Source organism: Calidris pugnax, unplaced genomic scaffold (genome assembly GCF_001431845.1).
Source record: "Calidris pugnax isolate Ruff unplaced genomic scaffold, ASM143184v1 scaffold41, whole genome shotgun sequence".
Lineage (NCBI taxonomy): Eukaryota > Metazoa > Chordata > Aves > Charadriiformes > Scolopacidae > Calidris > Calidris pugnax.
The window spans coordinates 4,443,531-4,455,659 of NW_015094509.1; positions in this window are offsets into that span (position 1 = coordinate 4,443,531).

A 12,129-nucleotide genomic window follows, 5' to 3' on the forward strand; every position below is an offset into this window, starting at 1 on the left:
TTTTCCCAATGCCATCCCTTTGCAGGGCCTTATTTTTCACCTGTGGAGAAATGTTGGCTACTGCTTCTCCACGCACAACCTAGCAAACTCTTCTTGAAAGCACCTTCTCTGCTTCCAGAGATGTCCTTTTCTGCACAGCTGAGTTGTGCACTCACCACTGCAGAGTCAACCACAGGCTAAGCCTTTCCTAAAGGCTTCCTTGTCACAATACCAAGGAACTCGTAGGAACCAAAATCAGGTGTGTGTGAGGGAAGAGTCCACCAGCAGCTTCAAAAGCAGTTGAACACCGGTCAGGCATAAGGCACTTCCATTAAAACTTTGTAAAGAACCCTATTTAAAGTCTCTCTGTGCAGAAGCCAAACATTGCCATTGTTCAGCAGGTTTTAACACTTTTCTCTGTCAGGCTAGATGAGGGAGATGGAAGTTGGACCTCCCTACACCAGACAAGCTTCAGCAAAGACTGTCTTCCTTTGTTACCATCAAACTTTCCAACATGAAGTGAACCTAAAACATAACAGCATCTTTAGGCAGACAAATGAGAGTCTGGTCATTGAATTTTCATTCATAGAGGCTTGTCCAAATAAAACCCCTCTGTCTGCAGTGACTTTCTTATGAAGAACATAATTTAAGATGATTTCAGGAGCAGAAAATTAAATCATTCACAGTGGATAGATCTTCTAATAACAAGGCACTTTTATCTCACAGAGAGCAATGTTGTCAGTACTTAGGCATAATTAGGACCAGAAATTGGTAATTTTGCTGCAAAGCAGCTGACTGAACAATAGAGACTATTTAAAGTAGATTTCAGTTAAAATCTTTAATATTGACTCAGATAGTTTACTTGAAAACTTCGATATAGCTACATGACATTTTGCTTTGCTAAGTATTAACATGCACAGAGTCTGAGGCAAATCTTATTTTCTAACCAGTCAATTCCCTTTTGGATTTTGGGTCCACAGTTGTTCATATCCCCTTAGCTGAGTGGTGGTGGAAGAAAAATGTACCTTCTGCAATTTTGGAAAATATATTCACCTAATGGAATCTTTAGGGCAAAACACAATCCTATCCTAACCTAAATTGTAGGGGAGGGTACTGTGGGAAGCTAGCATTTTTAGTGAAATAACTGAGTATCACAAAAAGCCCGTAGCAATGTGACCAAAACATAATAAGCAAAAGATATTAAGTGATAAGAAGCTTAAAGTTAAGATTAACTTTTGAAGCTAAGAAACTTCAAAAGAGCACTAACTCAGCATTTCCATCTAAAATGCATGTCCCCTACCTCTTTCTTTTAGAGATGAAGGAAACAATCTACTATACAACTATATACTGTGTATGGTATAAAATATTTAAATGTCTGTTACCAGTTGTGATGCTTTATCATCCCACAAGCCTTTTACTTCATTTCATAAAAACTTCATTATCATCAGGACTCATTAGGTATAAATCACATTAAATCCCTTCCCTCACCACGGTTCCATTAAAGGTATTGATTGCATCGTGTCCCACAAGGTTATCTTGTAAGTGATTCATAGGCAATTTAGAAATATTCCTGCATCAGACACTAGTATATGACTTTTTTTTTTTGCATCATAATGTCACTGCAGGAGGTGCAGTGTGGCAAATAGTTACTAAAAAAAAGTCCCAGGTCACTCATACCCTGTTGGGACCAAGGAAACTATGATAATGAAAGAACATAGGGTCATTCTTGACCTAAACCCTGATCTGCACAGATAATCTTTCACATCCTTTTTTATTGTCATTCATGCCAGTTTCTGGACAGAGCATCCTGAATAGTTTCCTGATCTCCTCACACAGAGAGAGATTGGCCTAGCGACAAAATTACATCATCCATAGTACTCCTATTTCCTAGTTTTTATGTCTTGCTTTATCTTCTGATCAGCTCTAACCAAAAAGGAACAGTAACCACCTCTTTTTCCTTTCCTAGTTATTTTTCCTTGCCAGATATTAACTCTTTTAACTCGCTATTGTATATAAATAAAACAAAGATGCCTACTTGTTATGTTCAGAAGCAAAATGTGGAGCATGGTAGCAAGTTTAGGTGAAATAAAAAGAAACCACAAAGAATAACTGCTTGACTGTTGCATTTCATCATTGCTTTACAGCTCCCTCCACTGGAGAAGTTACTCTAGATGATACACCAACCAAGTCAAAATTTGTCTAAAAACAATCAGAAGGGTTCACTGATAAAGAACATAAAAGATTGTGTTACGGATGCACAGGCCTTCGTCAAGCTCCGTGTCAAAATTCAGCAAAATTCATGAACTACTGGAAGCTCTGGAACAGATGATATGGTAGTGCCTGGACCAGTACTCGGTTGATTTGTGTACGTCCAAAGAACCACGCTATTTTCAAGTCATCAGGGTGAATACATTCACTGACCCTTTACTCACTCCCAGAATATGAAATAAACAGAAGATTAAAGATGTGCAACTAGTCTTCTTCAGATGGCTCCTTTTTTGTTCCACCTGGAAATTTTGTCTGATCAGAAAAAAAAAAAAAAAAAAAAAAAAAAAAAAAAAAGAGAATTTAATTTGCTGGCAAAGCCAGACACTGCAGATTGGAGCAGGTTCTCCGATGGTGCTACAAAATTACTGAAAATCTTAGATGAAGAGCCATTTCTAGACCTGTGTTGACTCTGCATCCCAGGCTCAGATTTCTCTGGACTCACTGAACATCTCTCACTTGTATATAAGCACTGAGTCCGACACACACAGAATGTGTCAGACTCTGCTGGGTGTTTACATGCAGCTGGTCTGACAGATACAGGATGCGCTGGATCCATTCTCCATGTCCTGCATGGTGCATGTACCTACGTTTCCATCCGATGTCTTCTGGAAGAGTCCAGAGTGGATGATCGGAGACATATTGAAGAAGAAGAAAAGTAGAGAGGTTGCTGTGTAGAAAAACTCATGAAGGGCAGCAAAACTTTATAGTATATATATATAAATGGCAAAGGTATTAGTAGTACTCGATTCTGTCAAAAAGCGCTCTGCAACTACTGATCTCTCATCCATCTTTAAATTGCACTAATTGACATACTAGCCTGGGAGAGGAATTTGACATTACTGACATCACTTACTGACATTTCTTTTGTGGTTCTTATTTATCTACTCCCCCGGGATCCAAAGGTTTGCAAAAACTATTTTGTTGAAGGTTAAACTGATTTCATAAAGAATGGTTTGGGTTGGAAGGAACCTTAGAGATCACAGAATCACATGTATTTTAGCATTTCATTATCTTCCTCAGTGAATAACATTTCAACACTTAGAGAAACTAGTAATTATTTTGTATTCAACAATGTGCATAATAGGATACGACAGCCATAGAACGTGATGGGACATGGTCATCATGTACCTGTATATCATAGGATTGTGACATTTATAAATTGTAGTTTCTGTTGCTGCAATAACAGATGCCAAAGATTTTAAAACACCATGAAACACAAAATTCTTGAAGTTTTAGCAGTAAGTTGTAGTTGTGACAGAATCCTTTAGGTTGGAATAGACTGCTGGAGACTACCTATACTGAAACCCTGCCTAAAGCAGAGCCAATCCTGACATTAGATCAGGTTGCTCCAGCTGAGTTTTTAAAACCTCCAAGGATGGTGTTAGAGGGGAATTGGGTGGGGTAACCACAAAACCAACACCATGCATCTCATATAACCCTAAAGTCATTAACTCTCCTGTTAACACGACGGATGTAGGAGCTGTGCAATGATTTCTGTTCCAACGTTTCCATTCTGTGGCAGGCACACATCACACACAAATCAGATCCCAGCTCCCTGGGGCCAGGATCACAGACCCCCACCATGAACCAGGGGAAGAGGCTGGAAGAGGAACACTCTGACCACTCGGTGCATGGGCTCCTGGCTGCCAGCTTGGTCCTATCACATAACTGTTCCACCTCAGTCCCTGCTTTTTACATGTCGGGGGGTGTCCTTTCATGGTGTCTCCCTCTCTTCCCAGCCACTAGGGACTGTTGTCTTAATTATTTATTGCTTTCTAAATTAGATTGCAAACATAAACTGTCAATGGCCTTGCTAATCACACAGCCCCAGGCCAACCTCTTTGACTTTCTCCTTATCTCAGACCAATTACTGATTGTCCCTAGGGATTCTGTTACCCTCTGATCTCCTGCCCCCAGAATGCTACAAAAAATGTGAAGCCAGCAGCAGTTGCATAACAGGGTTCATCTGTACTTCTTTGTTTTCCAGCCCGTACTGGCTTGACCTACTCAGAGCAGATGCAGTCAAGGTCTCCTTTGCTTTTGCAGTGCTTTTGGTTATACATGTGAATTGCTGGTTTGTTTTTTTTCTTTATGTCCAGGCTGAATTTGTCTGGTTGTAATTTGTAACTCTTTCTCTTGTCTTTTATTGTGCACCTCTGAGAAGAGCCTGGTCTTGGTTTCTCTATAAATTCCCATTAGATTGCTGAGGACCGCAAGTAGATTCCCCTTGCTATGTTGGATTTCTCTGCTGACTATGTGTGGTTTGCTTGAAAATAAAATAAAACAAAACAAAACAAAATAAAATAAAATAAAATAAAATAAAATAAAATAATCTAAGGTGCTACAAAAAACACATTCTGCATTCCCCAAACATAAAACTGGAATTTGTCTACATAGGAAAATTTTATTTTAGAAAAATATACGAAAAACAAAACTTTAACTTAGAGTTTTGGTTCCTTTTGGCTTCTTTATTGTTCATCTTATATGTAATTGCTTTGTACATTCATGAGAATGTCGAGTTCTCAGAAGTTTATGGGAGACTTTTAAGAGACCTTCGAAGAATGAGAGAGAGTATGGATATTCTCAAACATTTGAATTCTGTTGAACCCACTGAAAAATCACACAGTACACGAGGACATACACAGCTTTTATACAAATGGACTAAGCAAAGATTGACTAGCAAAGATTGACTAAGAGGCAATTTCATTTTAGTGAAATTCTGTAGTGCCAAGAGCTGAAATTTCTACAAAAACCATTATTAACCTAGAGACATCTGTCTGAAACAGTCATTTAGATCCGGAAACATAAAATACTGCAACCCTCGTGTTTTCAGACACTTTCAAAGTTTACTGTTTAATGTGTATTTTCAGTGATGGTGGTAAAATATGCGACTGGTTACAGGTGGGAAGCCTTATATAAACACCAAATATGAGAACTGTTCCCACCTGCCCTCATCAAGCTCTTTAGCTTTCTCTCATTAGCATTTTCTCTCATTATAAAAAAAAAAAAGAAAAGGTTGCTAATAGGTACTTACTTTACTGTGGCACTGTGAGAAATAAATAATTAAAGTTCGTTTACTAGCTTTGAAAACACACATTGCCATTTAAGTGCTAAGTATACTATGATAATTTTCAGCCTCTTAGCACTGAAATAAAGCCCATCTCTGTATAAATTAATAGGCAAAGTACCCTAATATTTCCCCATCTCTGTCATTAAACCATAAGGTTCTCAGCAAGAAAATAATACTCTTTTCTTCTCCTTGAGTTAATGAAGCCAATTTTATGTGCCAAGTCAACCTGGAAAGACAGCTCTGTAGGCAAGTCACAACAGACCACAGGCTTTCCATAAGAAGGTTATGGAAAAAGGTGCTTCACTAGAGAAGTTTCACATTGGATCAGAAGTGTTACACCTAAGCAGTTATGTCTTGAATCAACATGTTTGATAGCTACAATAAATTAAAGCAATAAAACTATAATTTTTTTTATTAACTTCTGCTGTAATATATGATCGAGTGTGTGGACAATGATTAAGACCATTATTATCTGGAGATAGATAGCGAAACAAACTAACCTTATATACATTTAAATTAATCTGAAATACCATCTATTCAACTTTTGGAAATAGTTTCAGAGAATTATTTTTATCTCTCCAGGAACAGGCCTGTCTAGTTCTCCAGCAGCGCCGGAATCTGACTATGCAAAACGTCTTCAATGCCCCTTCCACAGGGAATAACATCAGACTGCTTGTCTGTAACTTGCCATCTGAAGCAAGGCATATATATTTTTATTTCATTTGGATTTTATAGATTAAACCATTATCAATTCTAATAACAGTTATTTCCTTCTTTTATTTCAGGCTGTAAGTAGCCTAAAATGGGATTCATTTCACTCAGGCAGCAAACTGAAACTTGCGTGCTGCTTGTCTAAATGTCAGAGAGGAGACAGCCCAAAGAACAATCTACATTTACAAGGCAGCAAAAAAGATTTAAGATCCTCATTGAAATTAACCTTAAATAGACATAATCTAGTTTAAATTATGAGGTAATCATTGTTTGCTGAAAAAAATAATCATACCACACATGCAGGATCAAAAAATGTACAGATTTGCACATGCTTCTCACCTCTGATTACAACTGAATATATTAAAAAAAACCCCAAAATCCCTGATCTTCAAATCATGTAAAAATTTTGCAGAATCTATTGGGGATTACTGTCCTGCCTTGGAACCTGACATTAGAGCATATCCACAACACAATACAAAGAGGATGAACAACTGTTCAGATGAAGTAGTAAAAGCAAAGCAACTTCGATGACACCAAGGTGTGTAGCACAGTCAACACGCTGGAGGGAAGTGATGCCACCCAGAGGGACCTGGACAGGCTTGAGGGGTGGGCCCATGCAAACCTCATGAAGTTCAACCAGGTTGATTGCAAGGTCCTGCACCTGGGACGTGGCAATCCCAAGCACAGATACAGGTTGAACAGGGAATGGCTGGAGAGCAGCCCTGAGGAGAAAGACTTGGGGGTGTTTGTAGATGAGAAGCTCAACATGAGCCAGCAGCATGCACTGGCAGCCCAGAAAGCCAACCCCATCCTGGGCTGCATCAAGAGAAGCGTGGCCAGCAGGTCATGGGAATTGGTTCTTTCCCTCTATTCCACTCTCGTGAGACCCCACCTGGAGCACTGTGTCCAGCTCTGGAGTCCTCAGCACAGGAAGGACATGGACCTGTTGAAATGGGTCCAGAGGAGGGCCATGAAGATGATCAGAAGGATGGAGCACCTCTGCTGTGAAGACAGGCTGAGAGAGCTGGGGTTGTTCAGCCTGGAGAAGAGAAGGCTCTGGGGAGACCTTATAGCAGCCTTCCAGTACCTACAAGGGGCTACAGGAGAGCTGGGGAGGGACTTTTTAAAGGGGTGTGTAGTGATAGGATGAGGAGTAATGGCTCTAAACTGGAAGAGGATAGAATTAGATGAGATATTAGGAAGAAAGTCTTGACTCTGACGGTGATGAGACACTGGAACAGGTTGCCCAGAGAAGCTGTGGCTGCCCCATCCCTGGAGGGGTTCAAGGCCAGGCTGGATGGGGCTTGGAGCAACCTGGTCTGGTGGGAGGTGTCCCTGCCCAGGGCAGGGGGGTTGGAATTAGATGATCTTTAAGGTCCCTTCCAACCTAAAACATTCTATGATTCTATGATATGAAGCTTTGTGGCAGCTGAAGCCCGTGCTGCTTGTGTTCTACAGAAGGTATTTGGTAGCTAAGGTAGCTCATTTATGTCTACATGAACTGTAACACAGCTCTGGAATGGAGAAGCAGAGATAACAACAATTTATCTGGTGAATATTGCAATTGGTCAAAGGTCAATTTTTGGAGCCTGAATATTCTCCAAAGACTCAAGACAATAAGTGTCTTGTGGCAACAAAAGTGTATAATAGCATCATAAAAACAGTCTTATCAGAAGGTTACCATCTATAAAATCCAAAACTTCACTTTGGAGTACACTTAATCGTACCTTAATCCATCTTAGCTCAGACACAGGCAAAGCATTTACTTAAGTTTTGTTGCACGTCAAAAGAAAGATGAAGCAGCTGGAGAGAATCCGAAGAATAGCAAGAAGAATGATCAGAGGTCTAAAAAACATTTATTGTAATAATATATAAATAATTACATAACAATAATAGTAATATTTATTCTACCTGTCTATACTGGATGAGACAAACAAGCAAGAAATTCAAATCGCAGTAAGAAAAATTCATATTAGATATTAAGACAAGCTTTCTGTGGACAGCTCGGCCATGGTCAGTGGAACACAGCAGCAAACTGTTTATAAAGTTTTGAGGAGTAAGGCAAACAAATATTTGTCAGAAATAGTTGATCCTACTGAGAGGGAGGGGTCCAAATGATCTTTCCAGGTTCCTCCCAGCTCTGCTGTACTATTACAGAAGGGAATTTTGTGAGGTTACATTTATGTGCCCCTGTGTTTTCTGGAGTAAAATGAAAGTACTTTTCTAACCAGGGCTTGATTAAAACAAAAATGGGCATTCAGTTTCAAATGTTTTTTATAAATATCTAATGTTTCAATCAAAGTTGATTCTTTGCATTTTTGAGCATCCTGACAACATTCTATAGATTTGATGAAAAGGTGAAATATTATAAATTAGCCCATTTGCTACCATTCATTTATTGCAGATATTTTTCTGACACTGCTCAAGCTAGAGTGTTTTGGAATGTTTTCTGTTAATTCAGTTTACACGTGATGCAACTGGATGATGTATACACGATGGAACTGAAGCCTTAGGTCTCTGCCCTGGCAACTAAACATAATTTTGGCCAAAGAGACTGATCAAAGCAGAAGTCTTAACACACACAAAGACAGACAAGGGGAGAACAGGCAAGGAAAAGAGTTTCAGTTGCATTCACTAGAGCTTAAACCTTAGAGATTAAACATAAATTAAACTTGCTCTCTCTCTCCTTGTCTAGATACTTACATGTTTAGGGCATTCTTTAAAAGTTGTAATTCAAAAAAGATATAAGTGCTTTATTTTGTATTACTTGAAAAAAAAAAGTGTGGAAAACTAACATTAATCAAGCTGGAGACTAAAAGCACTCATAAATATCAAAAGTGCTTGTAAGAGAACTCTGTATTTTTGCAGATATTCCTTTAGCAATCAGAGCACAGCACAAAACCAGTCTAGTTTTAAGGTCTGAACACATTTCATTTCATGCAAAGGCTACTTTACCCCAATTCTTGCTACTGAGAAAGTTTATACATAAGTCCACTCATCATCTATGAATGTACCACCAATAAGCCATACTCTGCCAAAAGAAAATGTTAACTTAAAAATCAGGATGCTAAAAGGCAGACAGCTAGTCAAGGTTAGGTACACCTGAGCTTAGATGCTTTTTCAGTCTCCACAACTAAGCTGTGCTTACCCCCTTTCAAATGTTAACTTTCCCATAAAAAGCTAAAATTTAAAACAAAACAAAACAAGACGAAGCAGAAATGTTTTTATAGTTACAATTAAAGATTGTACAAAAGAAACTTGCTGGTATTTTCATTAACTGAAGGCAACATTTTTATGCCTCTTAACACGAAAGGGGAGAATGTGATGTCATCTCCAGAGCTAGAAGAACAGAATAAGAACTCTAGAAATAAACCCTTCTTTCCTCTGAGCTAGTCTTGCAGGATTTGTATAGATTCCCTCTACAGAAGCGCTCCATGTATTTGCATGTTTGCATATTTGCATACAGATGTTAGTTCATGGAAGGTGTGCTTGACCTCTGTACAATGACTGTGCTGCTGTTATAACAGGAATTCTCTTTTCAGGAGATAATTCAACTAATTCTCAAATACAAAGCATTCATATGACAATTAATGTTTCTTCTCATTTTTTTTATTTCTATCCCTAGTGGCACTTTTGGCAATACTACTAGCAGTAACTTAAGTGATATGAAATGCTGCCAATTGAATAGAGTCTTTCTATGTTTTACTCAGTAGTTTGTATTTTGATTTGATTGATGAGGCAGATGTAGCCACAATATCACACAAAAATTTCCAGAAAAGGCCACTAATTTGAGGTCGTTCTATCCCAGACACCCAGGCATATTTTCCAGAGACAAGTGGAAATTAGGACATCAGTCTCACCAATGTAATTTGGGATTCAGTTGTATTACATCCTCCTGTAGCCTAGGAACCATCCTTCATGCATCAGATTTTCAAGGGCATTTAGTTTTTATAGCTCTCAGTACCTACAGATAAACTAGGTTTGTGAAATGGAAAAATGAGTAACCATTTTGGAAAATTTGGGTTATATATACATTAGAGTTGCAAAATATTTAATGGATAATCTAGTTCATTTTACCCAAAGTTTTGATTCTCTGCCCTTTGTTAGGGCAACTGAAATAGGCATCTGAAATCATTCTGAAATAGTTGTCTAGTCTATGGTTTGGTTTTCTACAGACCAGGTTAGAAAGGAAGGTGTTTCTTCTCCCCAGATTCTTACAAGCTCCTTTCAATTTGCAATTTTAAATCCTAGCCTAGCTCAATTTTTAATTGTTAAAAAAATATATTCAACCCAAAGTTCAAATTCATTCTTTTAATGCGTAAATAATCAGGTTCAAATAATTGACTGCTAACACAGAGTGAACAGACTCAATGACTTCAGAGGGATCACTTAAAGTGTTTGTATCTTTAATGGAAATAAGGTCTTTGTTTTAATTGCAAAGCAAAACTATGAAATTATGAAGTAACTCATTAAAATACAGTTATGCTAAAACTCTTTTTATGAAAAGGTGTGTTTTATTCTAATTAATATAACACACAATTATAATTGTACATTCCTTGACAGTTGTCATTCTTCAAAACTTGTAAGAGAAAAACTCAGCCTTTAAAGAGTCTGCCAGCAGGTGAATCTGATTTAAAATCTCAGCTCTGCAGAAAAATCTACCCAGAATTTTAGTCCAAGTACAAAGAAATATTTTTATAGTTAAGGATATTCTGTCAACTTGCCTTCTGAGTTACATCTGACATTGGGAATTTCACACTGAATCTCAGTTCAGAAGTCAACAAACTGGCACGGAGGCCAATCCACATTATGATGTCCCTGGAGACTCATTTAAAAATGAACTGGACTAATGTCTTTGGCAGCTATGAGCAGACACTATACAAGCCAGACAAAAGTGGGACAAATTCCCTTTATTTGAGAACCTTTAAAAACAAAAGCAATGATAAACTCGCTCAGATGTGACAGAACTATGGCAGCAATAGAAAGACAGCTCTCAGAATCCTTGCAGGCATTAATGCACAGCATCATGAATTAGAAGAGAACCAGAGAACAGAAACCTGCCAGAGAATATGTACTGAGCAGAAAAGCACTGAGGAAACACTCACTTTAGAAGATTTATTTGCTTTGCAGGAGAAGGGAGGGGAGAGGAAGGAAAACATGATTTTTTTTAAAAAAAACAAAGTAAAAATTACAATCATTTGAAAACTAATCCTGGTAATTTCTAGCATGGTGTCTTGGTTTATAGTCATGAATATTTTAAAAGTAATTGAGAAGTATCATCTTGTGAATATCACTTGGAAATTCTCTGGGTCATAATCAAATTAAATTCCTTAAATCAAAAATCTAGTAGCAAAACTAATGTATCTAACTAATATATAATTTAGCAGACTATGCTGAAAAAATCCCTATTTTCTGTGAATTTAATCTTAAATTCAAGACAATAACCAGCTGCTGTTTAGCAGCACCTTTTGGTTAGACATGTTTCATATTTAAGCACTCTATGTGACTCTGGGAATCAGTAGATTTATCAGAAGTTGCAGGAGCAGAAGATGTAGTGAAGTGTAAGTTAAAGCAATTTTTACTGTGAGAAAGCCAGCCTAACCTTTTTTCCAGGAAATTATCTTCTCTATAATTGGAATTCTTTCCATATCTAATCATTTGTTCACACATGCATCAATTGCAGTGAAAAGACTGTATGTACAGTACCAGCTTAAACCTTCACCTATTCTGCTTTTGTTCATAATATCAAAGGCAAGGAACTGCAAATGTAATTTGCTGAAGATAATATATAGACCACATGGAGATTAGGGAATTAACCAGGCTTTTAATGGCATTATTTTTAAACATGTTCTTTACCTGTTTGCATAAAATCATCACATTTTGCTACACAGTTTAAAGTCTCAGTTTGGTGAGACTTTTTATTTATGTAGACAGGAATGTCCTGGCTATTCGTCTTGTGGAGCAGATCCTTTACTTTCAAATTATTTTAAGATTTTCATACATATTTGTTCCAAATTACTGTTGTGACAACATCAGCCACTTTACTAATTTAAGTAAGAAAATGATGATATTTAGAAAGAGACAAGTATCTTTAAGTTTCA